Genomic DNA, 20570 nt, shown 5'->3' on the forward strand with positions numbered 1-20570 from the left:
ATTAATTGAAGCTGGCTAGAGGGCCTCCACCACATCTACCCTGAGTCAAGCTTTGTATAAGGAAAGGATTGCATTTTTTAAATTCCCTCTCTGTTTCAGTCTGTGCTCTGTTGCGTTCAAATTATCAGATCACCCAGCTCCCGTGACAACACACCACTGGGCGCTTGTCCCAGCACCACCCCATGTTGTGTGACTCCCAGCCATGGGCTCTGCTCCCCACCCTGCTTGCACAGCTCCACTTGTGCCTCCAGCTCAGGACGAGGTGACACCAGGCTCTGAACCCATACGCGAGCACACCAGTGAGGTCTCCAGCCCCCTGGGAAACACCTCAGTTTAAAAGTACCCACTCTGTTCTCCAGCATCTTCATGTGCATGCCACATGGTTAAAACAAACCAGATGCTGTACAACAATGTAAGATAAAGCAATTAGAGCATTACTCCATGTCTTCAGACGCATGGATATGAATTTCCGCTCTTCTCTTGGGCCAAAATTTGTTGCTGCTCCATACAGATGTACATGGTTTGCTCCTCCTTTTGGGCTAGCTGTCAAACGAACAGGACACACACCTAGCCTGGGTTCTCATACAGCGTGACAGGGAGGTTGTGCAGGACCTGACTGCAAAGCCTCCTGCGCTGCTCAGAAATGACCGCTTGGTTGGCGGTTTCAGTGCTCATTGCACCACTAGCTACAAAAGCCTGCCATAAATTAAGACCACTAGTCCATTCTACCAATGAGGTGTTGAAGGGTCTTCTATATGCAAGCACAATGTGGTGCACTGTATCTAAATAACTACTTGTGAATCCAAAAGGAAGAAAGTGTTACATGCCTTTCCTCTAAACCAAAGGTGACATTTCTCCCTTTCTGTCAAGACACATGATCTGAACTTGAGAACAGCTTGAACCGCAGGGCACAAGAAGCAAAAGCTTTTCTTGACATTTTACAGACCAACTTTCTCACGAGTACAAAACAACTCAGAATTGAAGTCCTTATTTTCTCCTACATCCCACTGCTGCTTCTTGGCTGGAGGCTTTTACCATCTCTACATTCTCAATATCACAAAGCCTTCACTTGGTTTTTGATGAGCTGCTTCTTCACAACACCCCTGCAAAGACCACAAATGTTCACACACCCAGCCTGCAGGTGGAAAGTTTGAACAACTTGCTAAAAGCTGCACAAAATGTTTGTAATATAAAAAGGATGGAGTGTAGGTACATAAATCACTAGACTATGGACCCATCCATAGGGTCCATCTTCCTCTTAACTGCATCTGAGTTCACAGCAGCACTGTGAGCATTGCTGTGCCTGCCAGGAGAGACTTCAGTGGGTGCAGATGCTTTCCCGCAAGCTTTTCTGGACCCCCAGCAAGGTGGGGAATGTTACAGCAGAATCCCTGGACAAAAAGCAGTCCAGTTACAGAGATGGATACATGCACCTCTGTGATATGTGAACCGGACTATTACCAGCTCTTCTTGCCCATCCTTAGACTTGAACACAATCTATTCAATTTTTCACCAAAGATTGGTGGTGCCAAAATATTACAAGAGAGAGATTTCATGGCAGTGTTTCTCTCAAGGCTGCACACAACATTATGCTAGCTTGTATAACCCACTTTCGAGTCACTGCACCAGTCAAACTCAGGATACAGACAGGCTGAAAATAAAAAGTTGGCTTGAAGCCTTGAGCAGGCATACTGCTCCCATGGGACTGTCAGCCCATCCATCGGTTCCCTGCCAGGAAGCACAGCAGCCTTGGTCTGCTGAGCTCTGAGAAACAAAATCTGGGCTTCCTCCAGCCTATATTTCTAATGATTACTAGAATAAGGAAAGCAATTTTTACAAAAGAACATAGTTAAGGAGTTAAGTGGTTAATTAATAAGTGCAGAGTTATCTAACACAGCATACTGCGTAGAACTCTCTATATATACATATCATGAAACTTCTTATATATGATGAAAAGCTTCTTGTTGCAAGAAGCTCTTAATGTAGGTGGAGGAACCTAAACATAAAACCATGTCTATAGAAATGCATTAGTCAACTCTCACTCCCATTTTCCTTAGCAGATGCAAAGACTACTGCACTTTTATAGCTGCCCCTAGATCTGTTCAGATCTATGTACATTTGTACCCCAAATATGAGAATTTATCTGTAATTAAAGTTAGTCACTGTTTTTTAATATTTTTTTTTTCTGACTGAAGAAGAATAGTACCACATGAACTCAGGTGACTAGGCAGGGGGGAAGGAAAAGAAAACAGACACTGAATTTGATTCATAGCAAATCTAACAGCTGCAGTTTAGACAAATGATTCCCAGCACAATTACAAGTAATGGATGAAGGCACGAATACCAAAATTTGTGAAGCACTTTGAATAGGAGAAGGAAAAACAGAGGCTAAATCCATTCAAAATAGCACAACCAGCCTTGGACTTAAAATGTAAGCATCTACATCATCACCAAAGCAGCAGAATTTCCTTTTCTTATACCTTTCATAAGACTCACCACTCAGGTTTAGCTTACAATTTAACATATCCCACATAGATTTCTTCATCTGGAAAACTGTTGCTATTTATGTTGCCAGTGCATTTGAAACAATCCAGAAGTTGCTTTACTCCAAGACATTATAAAAAAAAGGAAAGAAAAAAACACAAAATCATTACTTCATCTATTTACTGTGAACCCAAAGGAAATATTTCAAATGTATCATTTATTGAAGCAAAAATGGAAAAAAAAAAAGAAGTACATTATGCTTTTGGAAATCAATTTTCAGCTCTTTTCTCAAACGGATTCATCAAAGACATATTAAGGGGCTTTGGAGGAGAGTTACAGGACTTTTTGCTTTTAGAGTATTAAAAGTCAATTTTCTCTGTGTTTGCAATTGATTTAACATAGCCTTTAGGATTTTTGATGTATAATTTTAACTCTCTGGACAAAGCAGGGTGATTTAAATAATCTTAATAAGACTAATATGTTTCTTTAGTCTTAGTTTCTTTTTTTATGGCTCATAAGAATTCAAATAAAATGTGAAAAATGTGCAGAAATATTTTCTCAGTCTCTATGGCACTGGATGTCACCTGTAATACATGGCAAGAAATAGCTAGACCCACTCCAAACAGCAGTCTAGTGATCACGTCCAGCATCAGGCATTTCTGTTGAAGAAACCATATAGTAAACCCCAGAAAAAAAAAGTTTCTTCCTGATGTCCAAAGTTGTCTCAGGTCTTCTCAACTTCTTGGTTGTTTCAAATATTCACAGCTAAATCTGTGAGCAGTTTTCTTGCCTGCACATAGGTCCTTTTGACATTCTGCTCAACTTCTGGAAGGAGTAACAATGCAGGCATCATTGCCAAGCAGCATGAGTATGTACTGAGTTAAAAAGGAGAGGTATTGAACTGAACCACCTTTCCACCTCACAGTGTCCCCTTGTTTTTGAGTGAATAAAAAAGGAATCAGAATAGAAGCTGGAGATTCCGCTCCAAAAGGCATTAAAGATTTGACACAGAGGTACCATGCAATATTGTTTCAGGTGAAAGTACTCTGAAAGAATGGTGAAGTCATTAAGATTTCAGTGCATGTGTCCTTTTCATGCCTAGCAGAAGAATCCAGATACTTCAAGCTCTTTAAAAAAAGAGACAGTAAAATGTGAATGACAAAAGCTCGAGCAAAGGGTCACTGGCAGGTCTCTGGGAATGATTACCTCTTTCAAATCCAGGCAGCAGGGGATGTGAGGTGTCAAAGGCTGTGCAATCACCTCTGCTGAGCATCTAAACACCAATGGCTCTGATCAGTGGAGAACATGAGGTGAGGAACCAGGAGAGGTCACTAAGCAGGAGCTACAAAGACATATCCCATGAATCACGCTGCTTTACACAGAAGGAAAAAAAAATGCAGCCTACAGAAAGTGCTGGTAAAGGAGATGGGAAAAACGAAGAATTAGTAAAACACCTAGGAGGGAGGGTAAAGAAATAAACTACAGAAAGAAGATACAAAAACTGCTGCCAAGTCTCTGGGAGCTTAGTGGCTGTAGAGACAGGCTTCTTGCAGAAGTTTTTTCCCCTGGTGCCGAAGAGTCACTGCGATAAGTAGGAGGGATAGGTCATGGGTTGCCATCTGGCCCTGAAAAAGAAAAGAACAGAAGACAAAACATCAATTACCAAATAAATAAATAAAAAAGTGCAAAACCCTTACCATAGAAATAGGGAGGGCATGTGAGAGAGACCTCACTAAAACAGAGGGTCTGTGATTACACATGGGCAGGTGTGGTTTCACCCAGGTGAGGAGCCCCACCTCGCTGGGCATGATGTCTTTGGAGTTAAAGTACTTCCAGTGACCAAAAGCACTGCAGAAAGTATCACCCCTGCCAGCTGCTTGGTACCTACCCAAGAGATGCTGGGGAGAAGGGTAGGTGTGCCCACACCTCATCAACCTCCATGCAAAGTCCAGGCCTCGTCACATCTTATGCCATCACACTTAATCTGTACCTGGCAGATGTGAGGGTCCTTTTTAAAAAACCATCATTAGGGTCCACCAAGTCAAACTCTGTGTTTCCAGAAGCAGGTTGCATAGACAGCAGATGTCTTGGTACAATGTCATCATATGGTGAAGACAAGAAGAGGGCTGAGGCTCTGCAAGGGCATAGACACACCTCCATTGTATGGTTCAGGGTGTCCCCACACTGGGAAAAGAACAAGGCTCTTGGTTAGAGATGTTATGAGTCCCTTCCCTGCCCCAGATCTGGCTACAGTCCCTCAACACTGCTTTTCTTCATAAGGAAATAACGTTTGACAGCAGTGATTTAAAACACCTGTCTAAAAAATTTGTTTTTTCAGAAGATTGGCATATCTGTGGTCAGGGGGGATTTGGGAAAACAGTATGGGCATGAGTACATGCACTCCAGTCTTACAAGGACTGAGAATTACATTTCCAGATTTAAATGGAAAAATACAGCATGTGATTCCATTTAATGATGGTCACCAGTTTTGCTCTATATTCCTAGATAATCCTGGATAACTGCAAGGAGACTTCACTTGTATTGTTAAAGGCTGTATTTATCATGATATGTGGCATATTCAAAAGCAAATCCCCATACCATTAGAAGGATACTTACCTCTGAATTGCTCTTAGCTTACCAAGCTTCAGCAAACACACTGATATGTCAGGGTACCTACTGGTTAATTGGATGTTTATCAGCATAGTATTTACGCAGTAGTGTTGCTTTTGTCCAGTTACAAGTTGCACTTTTGGTTCACTGCATTTTCACTGCTTGTATGACTACTAAAACTATGTATTCAGGATAATGAGGTTTCTAGTGGTTTTGAAATGTTATTTAAATGCTGATTTCAGAAGTATTGTTCGTAACCTCTGTTAGGTCTGCAGAGAAAGCGCAATTTCCAAGGGGTTTACATCGGTGTAAATCCAAGGAACTGTGTTGAAGCATTGCATGCAGAGCAGAAGTTTACCACTCATTTGACTAGATACCCACAAGCCACTGACCTAGCTAGATAATAACCCACAGTGCAATAAACTGACAGGCACAGAAAAATAATCTCAGTTAAATGCAAACCCTAAGCCTATAAGATTCTTTCTGTTCTTTTTCTCTCATTTCCCATCACTGCCTATGGAGTTTGAAAGAAATTTTCCATATCCAGTTTGGTTTCAACCCAACTCAAAAGTACTTCTACAAATGGAGTTTGCTCTTCAGCAAGCCTGCTCCTGCATGGGTGGGAAAGGATGGATGAACCTTGGCTTTTCTTTTTCTAAAAGCCCATTCCTCTTCTTGAAGTGGGTTTGAAAAACTTGACTAACAAGAATGGATAGGCATATCTGACAACAATATTTTTTCCCTTACTTTTTCTAAGGGTAATCCATGGACACTATAACCATCAACCACAGCTGAGCTTTGAGGTTCAGCAATGAAAAGCCACTTACTTTTCACCTTTCAGGAAGGTACTAAATCAAATTGTCCTATCACTGAGCACCACTGAAAAGAGCCTGGCTCCATCCTCCTCACACCCACCATTCAGGTATTTGTACACATTGATGAGATACCCCCTGAGCCTCTTCTGCAGGCTGAGCAGCCCCACATCTCTCAGCCTTTTCTTATAGTAGAGGTGCTCCAGTTCCAAATCATCTTCATGGCCCTTTGCTGGACTATCTCCAGTAGCTTTGTCTCAGTCTTTTATTGAGGAGCCCAGGTCTGGAGGAATGTCTACAAATAGCTGACGGAAAAAAAAAAAAAAGCCATAATAATCATGACAGAAAAAATAGCCTACCTTGGGTTTGTGACTTTAGTAGTCTACTGTTTAGCCTATGAAAGATAAAGTCCCTGAGAAGCTTGATCACAGTTTTTAGATACCAAGACAGGGAATGCAACACTATTAAAGTGCTTGTCAATTCATCAGACTAAAGCCTAACAGGACCCAAGGATCCAATTTGAAAGGGGACAGGAGAGAAATGAAGTGCAGTGCAATTATTTGTTTAACACTGGCAGCAATTAGCTACTGGAAAATTTACCGTGTTCTGGTTGATTCTTTGTAGCTGGCGATTAAATCAAGATCGGATTTTTGGTCTTCTTTGAAGTCTTGTTTCAGTTCATATAAAAAGTCCTAGGGCCTGTGTCATGCAGTAAGTCAGACAAAATGATCACAACAGTCCCTTCTGGCTCTATAATCTATTCTTTTATATGAGGTGACATTCGCTGCTGCAATGATTAGTCAATTAACATTTGCAAAATACCAGAAAATTCCTAAAACTCAGCAAAGCTGAACGCCTTGAGTTAGTCTTTGCCTCAAGCTCCAAATGAAACTCTGAACACAAAATCACTTCCATACCTGTCTCTAAAACAAGCCAAAACCAAGACAAAGCAGAATTTGGTAGCTTAAATGACAATTTGGTGCATCCAGTCTATCTCACTTCGGTGCTAATCAGCAACAGTACCTGAATGCCAAACACGGGTGCTAGAACCTCTCCACTGCTGTACATCAAGAGCAGCAGCCAGGCTCGATTATAAGAAACTAAAGCATCTCCAAAGGAAAAGTGTTGGGGGGTTCTTTATCCTAACAAACTGCTCAGAGTGCAGAGCTTTGTATTTACTCTGGAGAGGATTCCTTAAAAAAAAAATCCTTTGAATATAGCTGGGAGCTGGAATAAATTGACTAGTGGAGGTCAAGCCGCTGCCACAGTGATGTGTTTGGCTTCCAGAGACAGTCTGCCAGATGTACCAAGCAAGAGCAACTTTTCTGAAATAGCCTTGATAATAGGTTTCTGAGGGAGATGTCCCCTTGAAAGCAAAGTGTTCTGAGGCCACTTACCAAGGTATGCCACAAAAGGACAGGAAAGCATTAGAAAAGAAAATACAGCAAATGCTAATCATCTGCGATTCAACCACTTTTCTGTAGAGCTAGAAAATGAATAAGTTTTATGTAATGCTAAGCACAGGGTTATGACTCTTTGTAGACAGTCCTTGAACTGAAAAAATAAAGAAAGCAGCATGCTGTTTGTCATTCTATTCCAACCCTTATGAGAGCCAAATTGAGCCTTAGGAATGTTCACGTCTTGTTTTCAGAAGTTGCTGCAATCAGGAGATGGAGGAGCTGGAAGAATTGCCCTACTGATAATGCATCTATAGCACCTTCACACTATTTACCAGCCTGTAAAAGGTGAATGGCCAGCCCTGGCCCAGAACCATAGCACTGTGGGGAGGTTTGGATGGCCCATGCCTGAGGATAGATATACTCATGAAGAATATGCCACCTCCTAAGCCAACCACAAAATATGCAGCTTCAGAGAGCACTGAGATTTGTTTAACAGGCATAGAGTAATATTCCTAAAGCCATGGGCAACCCCATGCATAAAGTCTGTGGCTTTTTCCTTTAGAAAAGCTTTTTAGTATGATAGAAGCAGGCAGGATACAAACAGCTCTACTCCTGCTTGCAGCCCATCTCTGTTCGTACTCACAGCTGATACTACTACATTACTATGGCTTCTCAGGAACCATGGCCTCTGGAGAGCTCACAAGCTAGTTAAAAGGACACGGTGTAAATCCATGAACAGACCTCTTTTTGTCTGATTTACTGGATATCACCATTCACTGAGGGTAGTGGCAGCAGCATAACCAACTGCAAAAGACAGCTGTCACCTCACGTAGAAATGGTTTCTCTATTCCTCCTGGCACCCTGGTTTAGAAATCCTCCACGACGTTTCTTCCAGTTGCACATCTTGGGTCATAGGACAGAAGTAAGCTCATTACTCATCCTAGCCAGTTTCTCCAGCTCCTGTTCTTCTTTACTGCAGTGAAAATCCAGATCTAGACCAAAGCTTTTGGAAGATTATTTAGTCCCCAAATACATCAAGGTAATAAGTGCAATGCTTCAACAGACCCAGCTCATCCCCACCTCAACCTAGCCTGGAACCAAGTCCATTTGATGACAGGCATCATTTTATTTCATTTGCTACAGATGAATGACTCAAAAATTATATAACAGGGTGAGAAAAGTTCCCGGAATTAAAATATAAACCAAGTTGGTTTACAAGCCAAGCAAATAGCAGTACACTCCCCATGTCCTAAACACCCTGCTAATCAGCACACAGACAGCTGTATCCAAGCCCTTTCTCCTCACACACACCATCCACTCCTCTCTCTTGTGGTCTTGGCACTTGGTTTACCTTCTCCATCCTACCTACTGGAAAACTTAAAAAGGAAAGCTTGAAAAAAGCTGGAAAAAAAAAGAAAAAAAAAAAAACAGAAGTATCACTAATATACCAACCTCAGTCAACACAATAAAGCCAAGCAGTAAGGGAAACTCACTGTCAACAGAAGAGGTTCCTAGTTTGGCAGAAACTCAGCTAGCAAGCCTCCCTACCAGTGCAAGAGTTTTACGTGACAGGACTGATGTGAGCGTGCACAGGTATGTATCATCTGAGGAAAAAAAAAAATCATCCATGGAACTCTGAACTCAGAATTATTCCAGCAGGGGGGAAAAAAAAAAAAAAAATGAGCCCAAATCAGAGAATGGTACAGCAGGGACAACCATGCAAAGCAGTATGAGAGCAGGCAGGAGCACACCAGCTGAGGAGCTGGGGGAGGCAGCTCGGCAGAGGGCAGGCTGGGGCGCACGCCGTTCACAAGCAGAGCACAAGTCCACAATGTCTGGCTGGCACGAGAAAGCTATATGTTACGCCAAGGTCTATAAGCACAATCCAGAAATACAGACGAGACTGCCACAGTGTAGGAGAGCACCATGGGTGGCCTAGAAGTCACCTCCTCTGATGGCAGGTTGCCAGCTAAGTGAACTGGGGCTGCTTTCCCAGAGGAAGAAAAGACTTGGCGGGAGAGGAAGGCAGGGTCACAGCAGTCCTCGAGTTCATAAAGGCTGCCAAGAGAAAGGGAACGACCTGTTCTCTATGCTCACAGGAGATCAGACAAGAGGAAATAAAGTGTGCAAGGAAAATAGCAAGGTAAGTGAATGGAAAACCCTCAATGGGGTGTTTTAAGACCACCCCTCCTAAGGCACATCCCATCTTGGGGCTAGCTACAGTATGCTTCGCAACGACCACACTCAAAAAGCTCAGACAATGTAAAACAAAGATATACCTATGTAGCAGATACAAATAGATAGGTACACATGTATATGCACGTAAAGAATCAACTGATGTCTGAAAAAGGCACTGAGCCCAAACTCTCAATTCCAGCATTATCTTTGTGAGGACCAAAGGTCAAATTTACAAGGTGCAAAGGGCATTATTTTGAACTCAATTGATTTTCAGGAAGAATTGGATGCCAAACTCTTTTTGATTTTAAAATTTCCCATCCTTTCCACCTCTCATTGCCCTTTTGGCCTCTACTAGTGTGTTTTTCTGTGAATGCTGGAAGTGTGCAGACAGTACCTAAAATCATCCAAAGTGCACACATTCCCACTTGACATAGGCAAATAAGGGTGCCCAATACGTTTGCAGAAAGCCTGTCACACAAGGGAACGGTCATGTCAAACCAGGACCTTCTCTCCATCTCTGTGTGGAGTGCTGGCTCACTTCCAATTCAGACGGAGTAGCTGAAAGTAATTTCTCTCTGATGTTGTTTAAAAGCTTAAATGCAATGAAATACTAGTCTAAGTCCATTTCCCAGTGAGAAGAAGTGTCAAAAAGCCACCATCAGAGCTGGATGTAATTGGCAGCCCCAGCAGGGAAGCGAGGAAATAGAGAGGCGGGGAGATGCAGTACCCTGCCTCCTGTGGTACTTGTTACTAAACTTTCCACAGCAGTGTCTCCAACTTTTGGGGCACTGAAACTCATTTGCTTCTCACACACATCAAAATCCCCACACCTCAGTATGGCCAACCAGATTCTCCACTGAAACATTCAGTCTCTTCCCCCCCCCTCCCCCCGAGTTTTACAGCCAGTGAAGCATTGATGCTGGATGAAAAGTCACTCCACAGAGATATATTCTGGGCTCATTATCTGCAACTTCAGATGCTTGACCTCATGCCAAACTCATGACCATTCTGGCCTCAAGTCTGCCATGGCAGTATTTTAATATATTTATTGTTTTCGCTATATACCAAAGCATACAGTTCAATAGAGCACAGGCTTATAGGGTCAGACTTCATCTATTCTGCAGCCGAAACCTCACCTCCACAACTTTCACTTGCTGCCACCTCAAAACCAACACAAAAGGAAACCCAAAGCCCTAGAAGGCTGGCTGCATAACATGTCCATAAAATCAAATTATTTGGCCTGGCTAGGTTTGTTCAGGATCTTTGTGTGAATTTGTGGCATAGCCAACACTGAAGAGCTCACGTCAAGCTAGTCCAAAAGGCATAAGTATTGTTGTAGCTAGTCCTGTAGTCAAGTTGGCAGCCTAAGAAATCCAGTTTTGGGTAAGTGCTATACCACAGACTTCCTCTGGAAAGATGGACAATTCCCACTTATTGCAAGGAAACAAGTATCTCACTTTTGTTCCTTTCTTTCCAGGCTTCATTTGCAGAATACCTCAAATCCAAGCACTTCAGAGGGCAAACCTTTCTAAAAGATATTGTGTTGTGATACAACAGCAATGAGGGTGCATGATTAGGTACCACCAGCAGCTACATAAAACAGTACTTTATTTTCTGTGGTTATCTACAACTCTCTGTGAATGTATGCTGCCCTGTAAAATGTATATCTGTGCTAAAACAAGTAGAGCATGTTTCCCTCCAAGAGCTTACAGGAAGGAATAGCTTGTGTTACAGTATCCATCGTTATAAAGTTTCTGGAGCCTTCCCAGAAGTAGTAACAAAAAAAAAAAAGTCACAACAGGCTCATTTTCCTCACCAATTTTCCCCCAAAGATGTTCAGAAGTATACTTCTGCTGGCCTGGTAGTTGAGGTTTTTTTCCTCATCCCCCTTTACTTTTCCCTCTTTTCCCTCACCTCTTATATTTTTGTCCTCGCTTTTGCCTCCTGCTCTGTGCTCAATTGTGGACAGTGGGGTAACAAGGTCAAAGCAGCAAATTTTGTTTCAGCCTGAGTGCAACAAGACTGGTCACTCATCTCTGAAAATGAGTTGGGAAGCTTTGGTCCTGCTGCCAAAACCATGCTGTATATGGAAAAAATGACACCACAGACCAGTAAAAGGAGTTCACAGAGCACAAATTACGGAGGCTCGCTGACAACAAATTGCACCCTGGGCTGTGACAGGCTCTCCCACCACCCAGAGCTGGGAGAGGACAAGACTTTTGGAATAAACAAAGTTACAGCTCTGCAGTTTTGTGTTTGGCCAAATACAAAACCAATCTTTCTGCACTAACATAACCCTTTACGTATCTTTTGCAGGCAAAAAGAAATAGCCTGTACTCACAAGGCAGTCCCTCGCAAGGGGAAGGGAGGCAACTTCATCCATGAACATGCTTTAGGGGATTGCCCAGGAAGGGTCTGGGTTGCCATTTTAAATACCCTTCTTGTTAAAGGAAACACCAAACACTTCAGCAGAGAGAGGAAACAGCAGCAGGTCGCTTTATCAATGAGCACTAGGCCAAAAGCAAGAATGTGCATGGACAGCAACACGTCTGTAAAAATAGTTCCTGGGTAGCCCATCAACAGAACTGCATCCTCATCACCCGCTCAGTAAACTCGTATGTAATAAGGGGCATTTGTATAGATAATTAACAAACTACACACAAATCAAACACATGCTTTCTGTAAATTCAGTTCTGTTCCTAACCTATATGACAACTCCAACACCCAGCACCATACATTAAGTTCTGCACAGAAAAGGAGGAAATAATATAGACTACCATCAGCTTCTTCTCTGATTCCCCCTTACTATTTGTATTATGCTATTAGGAAATAATGTCCCTTTTTTGCTGTGTAACGGACTTCTCATTTTGCATTTCTAGTTCCTGGGGACAGGATGGCTATGCATGACAGCAGTGACTGGTGATGTGCAGTGGAGTGGCTGGTTCCAAAAATTTGATTTCTCTGTTTACATCCCTGGCTTTAAAGTCCCATAGAAACTGGAAAAAAAAATAATAATAAAAAGCCCAATGAAATCACCATGCTGAAAACTTCCATATAATCCTATTTATGCAGAAAGGCTTTTTTCTTTTTTTTAGACAACATTTTGCAAAACTCCTTCCCAGTTACTAATATTTTAATAACATACTTTTATTATCATGGAGTGCACTGGGAACCAGACAGAGAACTTCTCTAACTGTAGGTTAGCACAGCACAATAAGCACACTAGCAGGAATCTTTGTAGCTCTGTTTGTTGTTGTTGTTGTTGTTTGTTTTTGTTTTTGTTTGTTTGTTTGTTTACTGTTCCTTTCTGTCTCAGATTTTTTGGTTAACTTCAAGTTATGCACTTCTTTTGATTACCTTCCCCCCACACACCCTATCTTACTGATGATTTTTTTTTTCCAGACAAGCTAGAGCCAGGGCCTGCTTTCCTTTGCACCTCTTAGTGACAGCACTTCCATCAAGAATACTTTCAGAGACAAGCACTTCCCTTGGCAGCAACCAAACAAAGCACGATGCCTTTCAGGCAGAGCCCTGCCTCAAAAATAAATAAATAAAGGAGCTTGCCTCATATTTTATCCAGCATCTTCTGAGGCTCATCAGAGGAAATTAAAAAAGAAATTGGCTTCTCGAGAGGATAGATCAGACACCTTAAGGAACAGCTGCAATTTGTGTTTCTGAGAAATGAAAATTGAAAAGCAGGCTAAAGTGGATATTGGGTGATTTATAAACCGCCTTTCTCCATTCTTTCTGAGTGTCAGTACATTTTGTAGATCATCAATAGCACCATCTTTAACATATAATTTTCCAAAAAGAAAAAAAAATTAAGCAGGCAACTCCACATCCCGTTCCCTCCTGACCTCGCACAAGGGTGTTTAAAGGACCTCTCAGTCTCTGCCTGCATTGCAAGAGGCACAGCTCCTGCAAACCTGTAGCCCTGCTAGCGCAACTGGCACCAGCTACGGTAGCTGTTAGCGCTGCTAGTGCCAAACATTGGCAAGTGAGCTTGCACAAATGCACCAGGCTTGTTCTTGAGCAAAAGTATTGAATGCTGCTCCTTGACATTTTGTTGTTTTAGTCATCTAAGCCTTTGGAAACCACATCAAAATCTATAAAGCCATTCAGCTCTTAATCGTAGCAGATATGAATCACTGTGTCAGTTAACATGAGGTGCATAAATCTCTGGCAACGTGGATTTATGACATCGGGACATAACTCACCAGTATCAGCTCTTCGATTTGATTAGAAACATGGGATTTGAGGGAACGGACTTACATGGCTGGCTGCAACAGGAGTTGTGACCTTAACAAAAAAATCGGGGACTGAGGCTGCCGAGCTGTCAGCATGCTTAAGTAACAGTTTCACGTTCACCCTGCTCGGATTAATTGCTGCTTTAATCTGTGGCAGCCGACACACATGCGCAGCCGCGCACGCTAATGGGGAGGACGGCAGCCGAGGCTCTATCAAGCCTCATTATAGCCCGCACGCTTAATTGTCTTCGTCACTGGAAACCATCATTTTATTTAACGCTTTAAATAAGGCAGAAATACCATAATCACATTTAAATATTAAAGACATTTACAAGCAAACAGGAAGGGTTTTAAGAACACACAGAGCACTGCTGCGTGGATTGGATTGACTGATGCAGGTGGGAGATTTTTCTCCTCATCTCCTGCATCTGTAACCAAAGCAGCATCAGACTCCGTGATGAAAAGTTTTTTGATTCATTCTGCTTAGCCTGCTGACACTCACATGCTGGGTCAAGTGCACTGTAGCTGACTGTAATTGCAGATATTAATGAAGCTTTCAAAGGGATTCAGAAATGACTCCAAGTGTCCACGCTGGCTAGAAACTCATTTTGTTCTCGCATAAACATGCCAGACCATCCAAAAAATAATTCAACTACTTGGGTCAAAAACTCACGGATAATACTTGATTTGTTTTATGGCTTATATCCCTGCCAGGCCCCTCTCCTTGGCTTGTGCTCTCGTTCTCCCACTCCTATTTGGCAGGGGAGCATCAGAGAGCTGCACCTACATGCTGGTGCTGCCACTCTTCCTATGACAAAACTCCCTCTGCAGAAGCAGGTTACAGCTGGCAATGGAGGGAGGAGAACGACTACTCCCCATTGAAGCCTTGCAAGTGGGACAGCAGGTCCCAGCCTTGGAGACAGTGTCCAATCTAGATTTAATTTTTTTTTCCAATGTGTTAATCTTCTTGAGTGGGTGGGATTTGCCAGAGAGAGACCTGCAGTGTGTTAAGGCATGGGTGCCCTCACCTTCCCAGCACTCTGCTTCTCCCTGTGTCTTTGCTCTGGACGCTGACCTGTCCTGTTTGGGTCCCCATTCCAGATGCTCCATTGAGGGAGAAAACAAGCAAAACCAACACAAACATGGCAAAGCAGCCCTCAGGCCCTCACACTGAGGGGCAGCTGTGGATGTGCAGCATTTGGGACAGTGAATTGGATCCTTCCATCACCAGTCCACAACCAGTGGGGACATCCCTGCTCACCCCTTCACAATTGTGTACCAGAGGGCAAGCTTTCCCCCACTTTCCCAAGCCTCCAGATACTTCAGAAATGGAAAGGCATTGGTAGAGAAGGCCACCAGAGCTCCTAGTAGCTGGGGGCAAACCAGGTTGGGCTCAGGCCAACCAGTGATACCCCCGTGTGGGACACCAGGAATGCGGCTCCTCTCCTCCCTCCCGCTGCTGGGCACACTTTGAGGCTTCCATTCTTTACCAGTCTGTCAGCCCAGCAGTTATTTAAAGAGCCTGTCGATTTCTTATGAATAGCTTCAATTACATTATAGCGGTTAAAAGACAAGTGAGATTGGGAAAGTATCGCAGCCATGGATGGAGAGCTGCTCAGGACCACTTTGTGCTAGGAAAGCGTGATTATACGGGCAAACCCTTCTGCCCGAGACCTGAGATTCATCTCCCCATGGTAGATGGCACAGACAGCAGTTCAGCCTGCCAGCCGCTCGTCTAAAAGCCAAATGGCTACAGAGCCAGACTTCACCTGGTGTGCCCTTCCTCTTGGCAATATCCATCGCCTCAGGCTTCCTGCGGTGCTCATATATATATGCATACCTGCTTCACTTTGGGCCATTTCAGAGCTTAAGGCAGAGCAAGCTGACATTTGGTCTCAAGCACATCATGCAGGCAATACCTCTCCCTCACTGCCACAGAAAAATGCTGCTTTCCAAAAATAGAGTTCAGATAACCAGCAGAAAACTACACTTTTCTGCCTATATAGGTGCATCTAAACTAGGGCTATATGTCAGCACGAAAGCTTTATTAAAATAGCTCATCTAAACAACATTATTTTACTGTCAGCAACTCCAAATGTAGGTCTGAGCCGCTGGGAGAGAAACATCTTCTTAAATACACACTGAAGAGGTGTTGCTTTAAAAACATTCTTGAAGAAGAGAAACTGAGGCAGAGAGCAACTGAAAGACTTCCCCAAGGTCGGTCGACATATTTATGCAAAACTTGACCCCACCTGCATTTTAGTCCATGGCACAGATGCCACTGTAGCAATTTAATAAGCTACGAGCCCCATCTGCTCATTATTGTCTCAACTGGAGACTGCTGTCCCCAAAGCTGAGCCACATTAATTGATTATATGAATGCTCCTGGTTTGCCCCAATACAAAGGCAGTCAATTTAATTTAAATCCTTGTTGGAGGAGATTTCAATTTGCTGGCTGACTTTACGCTGAGGCAGACAAGAAGCACTCGCATAGGTTTCATAACCTACTCCTGCTACGTCTGACAGAGCGCATCTGTCCACCTCCTACCTCTCTGGCAATTTTTAAATCAAAGAAGATAAAATAGGAAAGGAGCAAAAAAAGGAGAGTTTTCTTCTAGTGCTACCCAGAGCTTTGAACTTAACAGAATTTAGGCTAGCAGAATTTCCCAAATTTAATAGCATATCTTAGTTCTAATTTTTCTTTCCTGTTTTGAGATTTCTCTAATTTGCTTTCCAGCACAGTGTATTTTAACATCCCTTCCATATTTTAATCTGGTTAAAGCAAACAGAACACACTTGGAATTTTTATTATAACCACCAGCACTAGGCAGCAGCGGCAGGGTCACAGAAACTACAGCGAACAAAAAGCTTTTTAAAAATGTCCTTTAAAAAGCTCCCTAAATGCTCCACCAATATTTCTGACATTTTAAGTCGTCAAAACTTTTCTAGTGATAACGACAAGCTGCTAAGTTTTATTTTCTTCCCTATTTCTTTCATTTTCATTAGTGGCTGGATTTTGATTTCATTATGCCTGACGAAGACCAGCTGCTGCCATAAATAAAGTAAGTGCCTCATCATCAGAGGCAGCCACAGGTAAAAGCACTATGTATGTAAGGCAACCACAACATCTACTGCTTTTCTGTAAACTTCATGACAAAGCCATTCACCTGCATGTTTCTGGTGTAAAAAAAAAATGCCCTGCCTGTGAGCTTTGCTCCCAGTAGAAAACCCGCACCCACTGAACCATCCACATACACTCAAAAAACTGTTCCCGCCTTCTGTCCATAAAAACAAGATCCCTTTTTGCATGTTGGCCCTGCTGAATAAAACAAGAGTGTTTCTGCAGTTCAAAAAAACAGCATTAATTGTTAGCTCTTTACCTTAGCGGTTACTGTCCTGCTACCCTAGCACTCCTGCTTTGTTTACAGTGGGGTTGTTTTTCTTTTCTCCTTGGGAAAATCAGAAAAAAAATATAGAAATTAAATCTCTCAAACAACAACAACAAAAAAAAAGCATGAGTATGTATATGGAAGATATTTTGCTCAACTGCGGTGACATTACCAAGTGCAACAGTAAATAAAGTAAGCAACGTTCACAGGCAGCTGAACAAGGTGGTGTAAAGGTACCCAAATTACTGCAAACAGCCTGTTTCTCTTTCCCTTCCACCTTCTACCCCATCACTTGACCGTAATGGCACTTTCGCTGTTCATCACTCTCTTTCCCCATCAATTTTCATTGCCCTCCACAGCTTCTTTATCACTTTTGTTGTCAAGCCTACAACTACCTTTAGATCAGATGTTTGCCATAAATCTCAGCAATAGATATCTAACCCACAAAGAATATAAATAAATAGTCTGGTTTTAAGAGTCACTAGGCAATAATGTCTTTCATATCCACAGATATAGCTAATATCTTCACATCTCTATTGGAAACCTGACATTGCACAAATGCCCCTTACTCTGGCTGTTTGTCTGTCCCCTCTGTTTGTCCATCCCCTCTGTGCTATGGTCCAGGAGCAGGCAGGATCTGGCACAGTGGATAAGCAGAATGCAAGGTGTGACACGCAGCAGGCACCAGCAAAAAAAAACTTTTTCAGCTGTTCCCTCTTCACAGACACTAAAGGCTGTTTTACTATGAACTGCCATTTAAAACAAAAAGGTTGATTTTGACTCTAAGCTTTGCTAAAAGGCATTGAATGCTCCTGGGGTTAGTGCTCATGATCAGAACTATTATCAAATATAATAAACGCTGCCCCAGGCCCAGCACAGCCTCTGGGCCTCAAGGACGTGGACACAGGGCTCCAGACAGGCAGCCAGACTAGATTTTTTGGTAGGAAATGGGGGTGGCAAGCCCCTGTCTGCCAGAGGGAGGGCACAAGTCTCTGCTTTCTGCTCCTGAATCAGGCAGCCACTACCTCCTGCTTTAATATTGGCAACACCGTCACTGGTGGTGAATGGTGAGGTCACTGGATTGCAGCATCGCTGAAGGAACTGGGATGATAAAGAGGGAAGAATGTCTGCATTTACACATGGGTCTTCATAATCAGCAGGGCCAGCAGAGGTGATGCAGGGAAATAGAAGTAGGCTGTTATTTGGACGCTAACTAGAAGAAAAGCGATGCTTTTAAACACTGAGCAAGCATGGCTTTTCTTGGAAAAGGATATTAGAAACAGACTGGGGCAAGACTGGAAAAGGGAGAGCTTAAAACAGCCTCAAGCCTCAGAGAGGTAGAGAGGGCACTGCTGCAAAGGCTTCACGGAGAAGCAAGGAAAATTGAGAGCATCTCAACAGACCAAGATGACTGAACACGGATTGTTTATTCCAGAAAAGGGCCAGAACTTGAGGCTTGACGGACCGGGTCTGCAACAACGCCCTTTGTCCCCACACACCCTCCCCTGTGGCCTTATGGAAAGGACACCACCTGGGGAGCTGTGCCTAAGCTTCAGTTTTGCCCACTCACCCTTTCCCCTACAACGACTTGCCTTCACTCGTTAGAGCAGGATGTCCATGAGACAGAGGAGATGACTTCACACTGTCAGGCACGTGCATGATTTCTCCTCTTTCTGTCACACAGGCACCACTAAGAGGCATTTCCAGTGGTTTCTTAAACCTACATCCAACTGGTGCCCATTGCTCACAGCTCTGAGTCCGCAGAAGAAAGACAACAGTGTTGTCCTCTGTTCTGTCTGCATTATTTGGTTAAAACAAAATAATAAACATGGTATCTGATGGAGGAAAATGTTCCATGATCCCTATCTGCAGGTGTATCAGAGCACTGGCTAGAGGTAATAACTTTCTGAAGACCACCTGGCATTAAACCCCAGACTGACAACCTTGACATGGCTGTGCCAACAATTCTGTTTATGTTTGCTCCATGTAGCCGGGGGCATGCAGGATTTGGGGGTTCTGCCCTCTTTCCTGTTCTGCTTTCACTTCGTGGTGTTTCCTGAGAAGGCCAGTTTATTTGTCAGTAGCTCATTTACTTTTATTTTGGAGTTGAAGACTACTTTTCTGCCTCAGACAGATGCAGTGGCTGTGAAGTTGCTGGGCGAAAAGTGCTGCAGAAGTAATAAACTGCCCTTACTCGATTCACAGTCTCTCTAGGAACACTTATCAGCAGTCTCCCAGCCTAATTTTGTCTTTTGATATATACAATTGATTTTGAACTGTCCAACTTGAAACAGCCTAGAGGGAGCTCTCTCTCAGAAAGGCGTTTCCCCTCTCTCCCTCTGCTGAAACCAAAGGTGTTCGACTAAATCAGCCACAAGCACTCAGCACTGCCAATGGGTAGCAGCACAGTCCCACAGCCACAGTTCCAAGTTGCTTGGAAAGCTTAAATCCCTTCCTCATCACCACATTCATCCCTTTCAAGCACGTCCCCAGCCTCTGCTGCATCCAGCCGTGGGAGCTTTGCAGCGGGAAGCAAGGAGCCCCCATGCAGAAGAGTCAGCCTTCCCTCAGCACGGCCTGTCAGCACTGGCTGCTTTTTGCCAGGGTGAAAGTAATGCACCCCGGCTTGGAGAAGAGCAGCTGCTTCGCTGAGACCCGCAGGAGCGTGGTCCTCCCTCTGCATGCCAGTCCTACTTCCCCTTCCCGCTATTTCCAGGTCAAAGCCAGAGCAAAGAGCCAGATTTGGAGACCGCCAAGGCATCCAGCAGCGGAAGCTCAGGCTCAGTATCTTCCCTGCTTGCTCTGCCTCATCCCTGCTTTAACCCAAACACACACGCAGGCGAAAGCCTGCAGCCTCTGCCACAGAGGCTGGGCAGGGAGCCACAGGGCCACAGGGCTTGCCCAGAAGTTGCTGGCATTTAAATGGGGCAGGGGAGGGGACGAAAAAAAAAAAAGAAGAAAAAAGAAAAAAAAAAAAAGAAAAAAAAAGAGGAAAGGAGAAGAAAGGGGAAAGAAAAGCAGCAGGAAAAGGGGGAAAGGCAACTGGGTGTAAGCTGCAGAGAGCGAGGGAGAGGAGCGGCTGCTCGTGTACGTACGCCGGGGCTGCACTGTCACCCAGCGGCGCGCCGCCGAACGCCAGCCCCGGCGCGCACAGGTTGTGCTGCCACCACGCCCACGGTCACTGCCAGCTGGAGGGGATCACGTATGTGCAGGTACACATACACGCACACGTATGTACACATGCTTAGCCTTATTCCGTATAGCCCTCGTGCATGTTCGTGCAAGCCCCAAGGTGGGAAGTTTCAGGGGGACAGGACACACGCGTTCCCTTCGCGCTGTTGCACCGGACTCCATAGCACGATGTTTTCACCAGAGCTGAAGAAGGAATGAAGCCTTGCTGATGGAAAATGCAGCACATGTAGATGTATCTGGTAAATGAAATTTTTCCAG

The 20570-nt window shown here is 43.7% G+C and overlaps 1 long non-coding RNA gene across 2 annotated transcripts in view; it reads right to left on the reverse strand.

The window, feature by feature from the left end:
* Nucleotides 1-1892: 1892 nt before the first annotated feature.
* The window catches only part of LOC310891361, a 29370-nt gene continuing 10692 nt past the window's right edge, over nucleotides 1893-20570 (reverse strand). For both annotated transcript variants that reach the window (XR_014577541.1, XR_014577542.1), the window contains 2 exons: nucleotides 4373-6211; nucleotides 1893-4109 (listed from right to left, as the gene is read on the reverse strand). This is a non-coding gene — a long non-coding RNA (uncharacterized lncRNA). The remainder of the gene's footprint in view (nucleotides 4110-4372; nucleotides 6212-20570) is intronic.

The sequence above is a fragment of the Anser anser genome, assembly GCF_964211835.1.
Source record: "Anser anser genome assembly, chromosome: 1".
NCBI lineage: Eukaryota > Metazoa > Chordata > Aves > Anseriformes > Anatidae > Anser > Anser anser.